A 13,765-nucleotide genomic window follows, 5' to 3' on the forward strand; every position below is an offset into this window, starting at 1 on the left:
TGCACATTCTGAGGCTGTATCCTCACTTGGTGATAGCCACTCTTTAAGTCTATCCTGCAGAAAACTGAAGCTCCATTTAATTGATCCAGCGCATCATCAATCTGCGGAATAGGAAATCTATTTTTGATGGTCATTTTATTTAGAGCATGGTAATCAATGCACATATAGAATGAACCATCTTTCTTTTGTACTAGTAGTACAAGGGAGAAAAAAGGAGGAGAGCAGGGCTGAATTAGCCCCTTGGATAACACTTTCGGTCTCTCAGGGGGTAGCTCCCCTGGCAAAGTGTCAGAAAAGCAATCTTTAAAATTTTTAAGAAACAGCAAATCAAAGGGCAAGTCTCCCTATGAATTCACTTGAGAAGTTAAGGAAAAATATAGTGTCAAATGATGAGATCCTATGTTAGCATGTACATAAATGCAAATGTGTGTCTCCTAAGAAGAAGAAGAATAAGAAAGACAAGTACAGACAATACTATTTACTTGCTAAGTCTATTTTTATGTTTAGGACTTGATCTCCTTAATTTATTGTCATCCCAACTAAAAATATTGGTTTATTGATCTTGTTACCCTATTTTTTATACCTTTCTAAATCTTGTGTTTGATATTTGATATCAGATTGAGTCTTAAACAAAGATGACATACCGCTACTAGATGGTGCGCGAATAGATAGTCTAGGTGGTAGTAAAGATGGGAAAGTGACAAGTGAGAAGACAAACAAATTAAGAAAGACATCCTTGAAATTTGACAAAACTCTTTACATCCTACTAAGCACTTTGTCTCTCACTAGTAAAGTGACATGGAACATGTTTTGATCCTAAATGGAAAGCTGCTAAGCTGCTGTGAATTCTGTGCAGCATTACCATTTTCTGCATCTACATCATCAATCACATTTATTGGAATACCAGCTGCTCATCTCATCAAAAACATCTCTGCTTATTGTAAACTTACGAGTAGAAGGGTTATAGCATCTATACCCTTTTTGCTGCAGAGAATAACCAATAAAGATGCACTTCTCAGCTTTTGGATCTCAACTCATCTGGCACATGGACATAGGCAATGCAACCAAAAACTTTCAAATGAGAAATATCTGGTTTCCTATCCGTATGCCTCTCCTCTGGCTTCATGCCGTGTATTGCTGCAGTGGGAGTCCTATTCATTATGTAGGCTGCTGTAGCAATTGCTTCAGCCCAATAATAATATGGCAGGTCTTTTTCGTTGAGCATGGCACGAGATACCTCTCCAATATGCTTGTTTTTTCCTTCTGCAAGTCCATTTTGTTGTGGGGTATGACTGCATGAATATTGCTGCTTTATGCCATGTTCCTGCAGGAACCTTGCAAACTCATTTGAGAGGTTCTCTCCCGCTCCATCTGACCTTAGGCATTTTATTTGCAAGCCTGTTTTTTTTTCAACCATAGCTTTAAAAGCTTTGAAATGCCTAAAGACTTCACTTTTCTTTTTCATAAAATACACCCAAACTTTTCTGCTATAGTCATCAATAAAAGTGACAAAAATAATAATAGCCTCCAATAGATGCAGCTTTAGTAGTCCACACATCAGAGTGGATTAATTCCAATGGCCTCTTACTCTCTTGAACATGTCTAGGAAATGGTTTTCTTGCCTGTTTTTCAAATTGATAGGCTTCACATACCTTATACATTTCTGTAACCTTGAACTTAGGCAATCCTGCAACAATATTTTGGGCCTGCATTAATTTAAGTCGTCGTACATTAATATGACCAATGCGTTTATGCCAAATATCAATATCTGCAACTACTCTGGTCCCATGTGCAAACATTGCTGTACTCAATTCAGGCATGTCTGCATCCAACGTAAACATCCTGTCCTTCTTCTTCCCTTTTGCTATCAATCGACCTTTATTTTTCATATCCTTAACAAAGCATCCATGAGGATTAAATTTGACCTGCAAGCACTGCTCAACCATTTGACCAACAAAAACCAGGTTCTTGGTGATATTCGGGACATGAAATATATCAGACAGATATTTCTTCTTCCCATCCTGCATAGGCAAAGGAGTTTTACCAATCTGCACAATAGGATGTGCAATATCATCACTAGTCTCCACAAATCCTGGTCTTTCCATTTTCCTTGCATCTTGCATCCATTCAGCATGACCTGTCATGTGGTTTGACGCACCTGAGTCAACATATCACACATCATTGCTTTCTTTTGCACTTATCACAGGATTGGTCATGTGCTGCACCATAAACAAATGCTCATTTCTGTCATTACCTTGTCTACTAGAGCATGCATAATTGCCTTGCTGCAATTTTCCAATCATGATGTCATTCTGCTTTTTATAGCAGTCTTTAACCATATGACCCATTTCACCACAATAGTAGCATTCAACATTGCTGTTTGCAGTTTGGCCTCTCTGCCATCCACCACGACCTCTTTGGCTCCGCCTGCCTCTAAAGTTACCAGGTCCTCCTCCATAGGAGTGGTTTTCTTGAATTTGCTGCATATTTTGATTTCTGCCACGGCCTGCTCTACCTCTGCCTCTACCTCTTCCAGCATTTGAGTAGAAGATATCTTCTTTTGAAGTTCCTCTTGAAGAAGATGCACCACCATTTCTCTGCTCTTCAGAAATTAAAAGAGTAATCAACTCCCAGTTAAAAAAATTTCCTCCCTTTAAAAAAAGTAAATTTAGTTAATTTAACTTTAGTTAAGTAAAACATTTTATTATTTCAAAATTTTTATTAAGATAAAATAAGTTCTAATGTAACAACATTATTATTTTAAAAATAAGTTGTAATGTAACCAGATATAAATTTACAGGAAATCATGGATGTATACCACATCGTATGTGGAGTTAGGAATTAATAGTCTTAAAGAATGGATTGCTAATCAATCAGCAAGGAGAGATGTCAAAATTTGAGAAGGCTCTCCATGGACACAAATGGAGAGAGACACACTTGATTTGCAGAGGCAAGCAGAGAGGGAGGAAACTCTGAAGATAGTAGAGAGTGAAACACTTTTAAGGAATATGACAAAAGCACGACAAGATATGGTAGACTTCTCAAGTAGCTTTCGTTATCAGAGCACTATGTATGGGCGATTTGATGCGGATGTTGAAGAAACAAAAAGGGCCCCACAAAGAAATTATCAACAAACAATCTTTGAGTGCTTGAATTTCTTCCTTCATTGTAATTATATTGAGGATATAGACGTGGAGTCAGTGGAAGAGTGGGTTGCTGAGCAGATAAGAGAGACTAATGATGAAATCTTCTAGTGTGGCCTATAATAGTATAATTGATAATATTATTTTGTATTCTCTGCAACAAGCCTAGTGGGGCTGAGCGGATCATATTAGAATTTCTAATATAGTTTTTTTTGAGTCACAAATCCTCATCAAGTGTGGCTCTTATAGATCTATAATGTTATATCCATTGTTTATTTATTTGACTTTATACTTAAAGGTGTATTTCTACATCAAGATGGTGTATATGTACACCACCTTTCCAAGAGAATCGGTCAATCTATTAATGTTGTTAAGAAATGATAGAAAGTAGAATGTTTATGGAAAGTTTTTGACCTATAGAATAATTTGAGTAATCTTAAAAACGATAGAAATATATAGTTAATCAAGTTTACAAATTGCTTTAACAAACTATTCATCACTAGCATAATATTCATAATAGTAAGTATTTTGGTAATCTCATCATGTAGTTGGTATTTTCAGTAAGATTTGGTTTTTAAAGTTAGTTTTAAAATTTGCATTAGGAGTGTTCGAGATTTTGGGACTTTTATTTAGTCCAGTTTTGAAATTGGACATTACACAAGTCTAATTTTTTTGAATAGTATGCTTGGTCTAAATCCTTGGTTGGGACTGAGTTGCAAACCACAACTTGCTACAATATTAAAAACACTACAAAACTCTGCTGGTGATGGATGGTTGTTTGGGTATGTGTGCTTTCCTTGGAGTGCAAGTCCTCGCAGCCACACGATCAAAGCTTGCGTAGGACCAAGATAATTCAATGGTACACAAACATCTATAATCTTAAGAATGTGGTGGGACATTGCGTACACATATTATGCAATACAGAAAGGTAAGGGATTAGAGCAAAGTCACTCCGGACCTACATGGCAAAATCGTTGACGAAAAGCATGGATGTTTTTATCGAAGCTATGCTTATATATTAATTTAAAATATTGGCTAAAGTTTTCAAGCTCATTTTTTAAGTTTCAAAATATTGGTAGAAGGTAGTACTTTTTTAATATTTTTTCTTTTGAATTTTGAAGGAAAAAATGTGAGTCTTGGCAAAAATTTAATTTTATAAGCATAAAAGTTTCAAGTCCTAGCGAATCTTTCAAACATTTATTTTTATTAGGGCATACAAACTTTTGATGCCAATATAAAACTTTAGCTTTTTAATGAAACTAACTTGAAAAAATCATCCAAGACGAAAAGTAATAAAGTCCTGGGACTGTTACTCTTCAATGCCGAATAATGCTTGTTGATTCTCGTTGGAGTCATGATTCCCCAATCACAAATGCCTAGATACACTTCTTTGGATGACTCAGAGAAATGTAGAATAATGTTTTGTGCATGCAAATCATTATGTAGAACATTATGTTGGTGTACGTAATGAACATTGTGTACAAGTGTAGTTAAAAGATAAAAAACATGTTGACAAACACGCGAAGCTCTAACAAGTATTTTTGCATCATCTTTGTGTCCCGTCAAAGAGCGTATCTTCCTATCATGTTTGACATAGGTCATCCATCTATCAAAAAAATTTCCATTCCAAAACGGGAATATGATCAATGGATTACTATAAGATATTAGACCTATAGCTTAGATGATGCCTGGGTGTACGGCATCCCCCAAGGATGTGGCTTCCACCAATGCCTTTGCTTGCAAATCCTTGGGTGTCTTGGAGTTCTTCAACCCCTTGCAAACATAAATCTTATGGGAATTAAATGAGATGATGCAAATGTTGCACATGCTAACATCTCTAGATGTGTCGGTGCCCATAGTTGTTGCTGGTGTGAATCAAACGTCTCGTTGTTAGAGAAGCGAGAGTGCATGATCACTGTGGCATTCTCATTTTAGCATGTTCATCATGGTGTACTGGTGTCATTTCTACTATTGAAGGCCAAGGGGTTGGGTGAGTGCAAAGGACAGGGAAAGGTAGGATGTGCAAAAGGTATGAAATGAGGTTGTGACCTCTTCGAGAGATGTGCAACAAATTGCGGAATGTAAGTTGGGTGTGGATATGGTGATAGAGGGGGTGGTGGACCATGTGAAACAAAGGAAGGTGGAACTACAAATTGTAGGGCATGAAGAACTTTAGGGAAAGAGTGACGTGAAAAGGTGGGTTGTGGTGAATGTAATGGTGCGGCATGGCTATACTGTTGCTTATGGGTGTGGTTGTAGGCGATGAAGTGGTTGTGGCATTGGATGTGGGGGATGCAATGATACTTGGGGACGTGACTGCATTGGTGGAATTAAGGATGAGGCAGCTCCCTTGCCTTTGAAGCCTCGCCATACATTCTTTATACAGGTGAGTCAGGCTTTTATAGCAGGACCCTCCCACTTTGTATCGCAAGCAAAGATGTCTCCAACTATTTGACTAAGACCGCCGAATATCCAAGGAAAAGTGGTGCATGAATTGATCTCCAGATTGTGCTAAGAAATCATATAGAAATTGTTCATGCAAGGCCCTCACTCCACCCTCAATCATGGTCCTTGCGAGACTTTGCACGCCGCCTTCACCATAGTTAAAAGCGGTCTCAATGATATCCTGGTCGACATTCATCAAGAAATTCACATTCTCATTCTTTAGCACCTTCTTTTGAGCTTTTTTGAGATCAGGATGATCAAGCCTTCTCCTCTCTCCCACATGACCCATCATGTAACAATGAAGATGCAACACAAAATTCAAAACTGATTCATGGCCAACAAAATGACAAATAACAAAGAAACAAATTTCATCATTGCCAAACTACAATTTGACTCATCCAATCACAACAAATCTATTTATGAGACCTTTTCAATGTGCAATGTTGACTAACCATTTATGTACATCTAACAATAGTCTTTAACTAAAACACACAACTATCAAGGGATAGTTTAATGTCATACCTATAGTGTCTATGAACACATCGCATGATATTAAGCTTAGACTGCATCACACAACTCTCAAGAGAGAGATGAGTTCCAGACAAAAGCATCTCTAAACTTAGACTATAGCATGCAACTCTCAAGAGAGTCATGAGTGCTAGACTAAGCATCTATGAAAACATCATTACACAACTCTCAAGATTGATTAGAGAGATGAGTGCCACACGAAGCATCTATACAAAGATCTCTAAACTTAGAGTTCACCACACAACTCTCAAAATTGATTAAAGAGATGAGTACCAGACTAAGCATCTATGAAATTGAGACTGCAACACACAACTCTAGCAAGAGAGATGAGTGCCGTCCTTAGATTTAAAAAAAACATTAAAATCAAAGAAAAGACTACATCACACAACTCTCCCAAGGGATATGAGTGATAGTCCCAAATACAAACATTAATATTAATGCAAGAGAGATGAGTGCTAGTCCCAAATATAAACATTAATATTGAAACCGAGACTAAAACACAAAGCACTCACGATAGAGATGAGTGCCAGTCTCAAACATAGGAGATGAGTGTGAGAGCTAAGCTAGGTGCACTGGTAGGTAGGTGGGGGCAAGGTAGCAAGAACCAGATAGATAGGAGTATTCATTCGAATACATGTTGAAAATGAAGGTGGAGCTTTTTTATTCGTACAAATAAATTGTTTTATTCGTACAAATACTTTTATCTGTACTAATACTTGGCTATTTGTATGGATAAAAGTATTCGTAGGAACAAAGCAGGGTAATTTGGCTATGATATTTTAAATCAAGAAAAACGCATATTTCACCCATTTTTTTGAATAAATAAAAACATTAGACGAATTTAAATGCAACTTAGGACAAGGGTGCTTGGTTTGCAAGATGTCCTCTTGTACCCTTGCAGTTCTTCCTGGAACTCACTGACGTATAGCTACTTGTACATAGGGAAATGAGTGTTGTATACATAGGTTACCAAACAATGATGGACAAAATTGCATTAAGATGGATGAATGAGTTAATATATAGACAAAGTGAACAAATGTGTAAGGAAAAAACTACTTGTATTATGATAAAAAAGGGGCTCACCATCCATTACAACCAGCCGTAGCTGTAAAGGTTGTTCGTGAATAACACGTGTTAGTGCAACAACTCCTCATACACTTGCCTTGACTTGAGGCACAAACCTATCTCAATTGTGAGCAAAACTGGCTCAACATTATGCCTAGGATTCTAAATCTCAGACACAATAGTTCAGAACCAATAATACATAAGGTTTTACACTTGAATAATAAAAACTAACATCTAGACTTAGGCAGTCGTGTTGTTAGCCTTAAAAAGTCTTATTGCAATCATCTATGATTTATGTTTACCAATTGGCTTGCCTATGTGGTTTCCTCTTTCTCATCCATGCCACTCAAGAACTCAGCGCTTGGATGCTTGGTTGGCATTGCCTTAGTGCCTACTTATTAGGGTATTTGAGATGGGTAGTCAAAGCTACCAAGGTTAACACTAACTCAAATTGCCCCTAATGAGGATAATGCCTAGTAGAAAAGAGAGAGAAGAAGACCTGAAGAGGAGAGAGAGATAGAGAGAGAGAGAGAGAGAGAGAGAGAGAGAGAGAGAGAGAGAGAGAGAGAGAGAGAGAGAGATTTTTCTTCATGGAAACAATTCCAAGGAGTCAAAACATGACATCCAAAGTCTATCCAACAATGAAACACACAACACATACAATAGGACATCGACAAGATTAGAATGCTCACAATAATGAGAGAGAGAGAGAGAGAGAGAGAGGGGGGGGGAGAGAGAGAATCGTGATCTAAAGTAGATATTTTGAAATAAGTTTTTGTTTGTTTGTGTGACAAGGTAGGCCATAGGTCTTGCATAGATGCTCTTCCAAGCTTGGCCGCATACCATTAGTGTCTATTTGAGAGTGTATCCTACATAGCCTAAAGATTAAAGTACTCTACTGACTACCTTGAAACAATTCTCTATCTAGGCACCTGTTGTGTAGTTTTTGAGAAGCTGCAAGTTATCTTGTATTTCTTGCTTGTTATTCTAAGAAACTATAATAGATTGTTGCTTCCTAGGGGCATGAACTATTGCTCTCGATGATAATTGTTCAGTCGTGCCTAATGAATGCATTCCACTCATTCTTGTAGCACTTTTTGTTGCAATATTGCCAAATATTAATGATCTTTTTGCTCATCTCTCGATTGAATTGTGACTAATGGTGCTTGGTGAGTGCAAGGTGCTTGGTGTTGACAAAGATGCTTGATTTATAAGATGTCTTCTTGCACTCCTTGGTTTGCCTTGAATGACATATTACTACTTGGATGTAGGGAAATGTTTTGCAGGAAGATTTTGTGTTGCCCTAGACATTTTCTTATCCTCCTTAAGTTTGACATGTCCTCCATGGAATCCCATCTCTGTCAACAACTTCTCAGCTTCTGCAATGCACCGTGTGGATGCTTCTTGCGGAATTAAATTCCAAGCATAAACAAGATGCAAATACAACAACTTATAAAGTACGTGCATTCTGTGTGTAAAGTACATATGTGTACTCTCTCAAGTGGGATGGGCAATATGGGATCCCACTTTGGATCTTTCTTGTTGCAATTCGGAGCTTGTGTTTGGCTGCAAGATAGAATGCCATTCTCCCATTGTAAGCCATCCTTTTGCTTACGTTGCGAACACATGCAATAAAGGCATGTGTTCATTGCATTTGCCCCTGTATCACAACCATGCAAGCACTTGAGGGTTTTCAAATCACTAGCAAGATGCCATTCCACTTGAAAGGTTCCATGGCCATCGACTGTCAATGTTTGCCCTTCCTCTTGTCTTCGGATGGTTGATGGGATTCCTGTTCTATCTAGAACCCACTTCAATGTCCCATGGCACTCTTTCGGAGCCTCAAATGTTGCAAGCCACCATATATCTTTCTCTGGTTGCACTGAGAAATCTTGCTCTACTTCTTACAAAGATTTAGGCTTTATTCATAATGCAGATGTTGACTCTCTCTAACTTGTGTTCTTTCACCAATTGAGCTTCATCCATTTTGATGACAAATATGAGCTTTCCATTGCAATTTGTACAACAAAAGATAAAAATCGTTAGGATAAACATGATATAGGAAATGAACTACGTAAAGTGTAACGCTATAATGGATTTCCTCTTACCATCTTCTCTCATGCCATAGAATTTGACCATTGCTTGTTGCAGTTTCTCAACATCTAAGTAGACATTGTTGAAAGCATTCATCTCAAAGGTTTGCAAGCCAGATTTCTTTTTACTCTTCCAAGTCATTGTGCCCCTTATGCAATGGTACCCTCCAAGCATTTCTCTTGCACATTGGTTTGTTTCTCGCCGTGCATGTCTCACAGACCAAGGTGTGGGTAGGGGCACTGTAGACTTCTTATACTTTCCCAAAATAGCAGACTTTAAAATTTTGAAAACAGATGTGTAAGCTTCACGACTTACACTGGCAGTATCACAAGCTGCAAGCATCTCCCTTGCATCCACAATATCCTTGAAGTCCTTCATCACCTCCTCAACAACTTACACATGTAGGAGCTTGTGTCTTGGGTCCCTTAGTATCCCAATGACATCGCTTGACTTCAATAAACTAGCTAGAGCATATGAACAGTTAATATCATCCCCATCCGTTCTTCCCATCACATCTTCCATGAAGTTCCTAAAGAAGAACACTATAAAAAATTAGTCACAAACAGTGTAGCACAAAAGAGTGTAATCTTATTGGAACATTTGATAACCAACCTTGTAGCCTAGACTCTCCTCTTTCTAGCACCACCAGTGGGTGCCAATGCATCCATGTTATGTAAGTACCTTCTTTTCCTCTCCTTCAATGTGTTTCTTTCATCTTTTGCACTCGTTCTTCTGCCTTCTCTCATTCCTTCTCTACGGCTCGTCAAACTTGATTGTATATAGACTAAAGGTGCCATGACTAAAGGAGTGTAGAGAAGGAGAAGGTGTGGAGATGTAGGCTTGAAGGAGCAGCACGCACGAAGAGGAAGGGCGAGGAGGAGGAGGGATGGGGGAGGGAGGACCAGTAGAAGAGGAGGAAAGGGGGGCAGACCAGCAGGTGTGGAGGGTGAGGAGGAGTAGGCGTGGAGGAGGAGGGAGGGAGGAGGGAGGAGTAGGAGGGAGGGGGGAGGAGGAGCAACAGTGGAGGAGGAGGGAGGGGGAGGGTAGGAGGAGTAGGCATGGAGGAGGAGGGAGGGGGAGGGCAAAAGGAGCAGGCATGGAGGAGGGAGGGAGGGAGGGAGGGGGAGGAGGAGGAAGGGGGAGGAGGGAGTGAGGAGGGGGAGGGGAGAAGAGGGGAGGGGGAGGAGGGAGGGAGGGAGGGGGATGAGGAGGGTGGGGGAGGAGGGAGTGACGAGGGGGAGTGAGGGAGGGGGAGGGAGGAGGGGAAGGGAGGCAAGGAGGAGAGAGAAGGAGGGAGGGAATTTAAAATTTTAATTTTGAATTTTGAATTTTTTGGTTCCCACCTAGGAGTAAGAGTTGTGTAAGAGGTGTAAGAGGTGGGGTCACTTGTGGTCTTAACCCACCTAGGTGAGGGGGGGTGAGGACTTTTTGGGACCTACCTTGGCCCTTTCATTAGGACTAAATCCATTCCTTAAGAGGCCCTTTTGAGACCCCAATTCTCCCCTAATGATCTTGACGTAGGATAGATGTTTTGAAATAAGTTTTAATTTGTTTGTGTGACAAGGATACACGTGGAAGCATTGTGGAGGTTAGGAGAGAGAGAGAGAGAGAGAGAGAGAGAGAGAGAGAGAGATCATCTTACTATTCTTTAAGGAAAGGATACACATGGAAGCATTGTGGAGGTTGTGAGAGAGGAAAAGGGAGGTTCGCTGGAGGTTTGGAGAGAGGACAAGGAAGCTTCGGGAGTTGTTTCTTGGAGAGGAGAAATGAGCAAGTGAACACACCATGTGGCACGGTGGGAGGAGTAGCTAGAAGCTAGACACAGCAGGCTTCAACGCCATTTATGCAGTTGAATTATAATGCACCATAATTGAAGTCTGGACCCTGGGAGCCCGAGCAAAGTAGTAGTCTGGAGGAGGATAGGGAGAAAAGCAACAATGCGGGCCTTGGGGGATATGTAGGCGTGCATTCAATAATTGACATACAGGGTTGCAATGGCAGACACACAACGGCAGATGCGCACGTGCGTCGTGTGACAAGTGGCGATATAGGAGGCACAGGGGCAAAACAGGACTGCTCACAAAGGACACGCAGTAGCACGTCCCTCAGCAATGGGTAGAGGTGACTGGCGCCCATGTGGGATATGAATCATCATATGATATAATGTATTTAGATAAAGAGAGAAACAAATAATATATTTATTAAATATTATTTAATAGATAATACAATAATAATATATTATATATTCAATATACTATCATACTATATATTAAGGAGGGAGGTAGACATAAGAAGCTGATGTGGCAAGAATGTGGAGGCCCGAGAAGAGACGACGGCGGTACGACAAGAGGAAGAGGGTCAGAGGGTGGAGTGCTGACCCATGGCAATGCGGAGGAGCCCTCAACGATCCACAGTGACATGGCACAGCCATGGTAGAGGCTAACTGGCACACAAAAGGCGAAACCTATCACATGGAAAAATTGGAGGGACTTTGGCATGTGGTAGTGCAATGATGTGCAGATAGCAGGGAATAGTGAGCATTGAGACTCAATGCGAGGAGCGGGGTTAGTGAATGCGACGGGACAGAGTGCCATGTGGAAGCAACAATGGCACAGAGGCACGTAGTGGGAGCGATGTAGAGATGCCATGAGGGGCAACATAGAGATGCCATGCGTCCATGGCGATAGCTCGCGGTGGGCAAAGAGTGCCACGTGGCAGCGGTGGGACAAGCAACATGTACACATGGTAGTGCAAGGGAAAAGAGGAGGGTAGGGTGGCAAAATCAAACTACTGACATGGTGCGGTCCATCTGGCATGGCACACGCAAGAGCGGGTGGGGGGGGAGAGAGAGAGAGAGAGAGAGAGAGAGAGAGAGAGAGAGAGAGAGAGAGTGAAGAGAGAGAAGAGAAGAGACTCAGAGAACTCAATAGAATGAGAGAGAGAGAGAGAGAGAGAGAGAGAGAGAGGGGGGGGGGGCAAGCGAGAAGAGAGAGAGAGAGATAGAGAGAGAGAGAGAGAGAGAGAGAGAGAGAGAGAGAGGGAGGGAGGGAGGGAGGGAGTGAGGGAGGGAGAGAGAGAGAGAGAGAGAGAGAGAGAGAGAGAGAGAGAGAGAGAGAGAGAGAGAAAGAGAGCGAGAGAGAGGGGGCAAGCGAGAAGAGAGAGAGAGAGAGAGAGAGAGAGAGCGGGGGAAGAGAGAAGAGAGAGAGGGGGAGAGCCAAGCCACAGGTTACATAGCATAATCTTAACAAAGCAACAAAAGACTACGCACATAAACAAAGATCAACACTTGGGTCTCGAACATCACATGTAGCTCCAATCTCGTTATACTGCGAGTGAGTATGCTCTAGATAGAGACAAGATGTTTCATCCCTTTGCTCTATAAAATCAAGCAGGCCTTTTTATCATCACAATTATGGACATAAGAAAGGTCAAAGTGAACCGCTACTATGCTTTTTGAGTATGGAACATTGCTCCAATTTGGTCGTTATGCCATGGAAAAATCTTGCAAAATCTAGCACCAGTGTGAGCAATGAGAGAGAGAGAGAGAGAGAGAGAGAGAGAGAGAGAGAGAGAGGGGGGGGGGGAGGGGTGAGCCAAGCCATAGGTTACATAGCATAATCTCAACAAAGCAAGAAAAAACCTCACACATGAACAAAGATCAACACTTGGGTCTCAACAATCGCATGTAGTTTCAATCTCGATAGATTGCGAGTGAGTGTGCTCCAAATAGAGACAAGGTGTTTCGTCTCTTTTGTCTTTAAAATCAAACAAACCTTTTTATCATCACAATTGTGGACATAAGAAAGGTCATAGTGAACCACTTGTGTGCTTTTTGAGTATGGAACTTTGCTCCAATTGGGTCGTTATGCCATGGAAAAAGCTTGCAAAATCCAATACTAGTGAGCAATGAGAGAGAGAGAGAGAGAGAGAGAGAGAGAGAGAGAGAGAGAGAGAGAGAGAGAGACGGGGGGGTCATAGCAAGAGAGAAGATAGAGAGGGGACGAGAGAGAGAGAGAGGGAGAGGGAGGGAAAGGGAGGGAGGGACGGAGAGAAAGAGAGAGAGAGAGAGAGAGAGAGAGAGAGAGAGAGAGAGAGAGAGAGAGAGAGAGAGAGAGAGAGAGAGAGGCAAGAGAGAAGAGAGAGAGGGGTTGAGCCAAGCCATAAGTTACATAGCATAATGTCAACAAAGCAACAAAAAACCTCACACATGAACAAAGATCAACGCTTGGGTCTCAAACATCACATGTAGTTTCGATCTCGATATATTTCGAGTGAACATGTAGTTTTGATCTCGATATGTTGCGAGTGAGTATGCTCTAGATAGAGACAAGGTGTTTCGTTCCTTTTCTCTTTAATATCAAACATACCTTTTTATCATCGCAATTGTGGACATAAGAAAGGATTGTTGAGAGTTGTGGTGCCATGAGCACATAATTAGAGGCTACGGTATGGTATAGGAAAGAAATAAAGTAGCCACCCTAGGATGTGGA

The sequence above is a fragment of the Dipteris shenzhenensis genome, chromosome 13 (genome assembly GCF_047967505.1).
Source record: "Dipteris shenzhenensis isolate YYH24624 ecotype China chromosome 13, Dip_SZ_1.0, whole genome shotgun sequence".
Lineage (NCBI taxonomy): Eukaryota > Viridiplantae > Streptophyta > Polypodiopsida > Gleicheniales > Dipteridaceae > Dipteris > Dipteris shenzhenensis.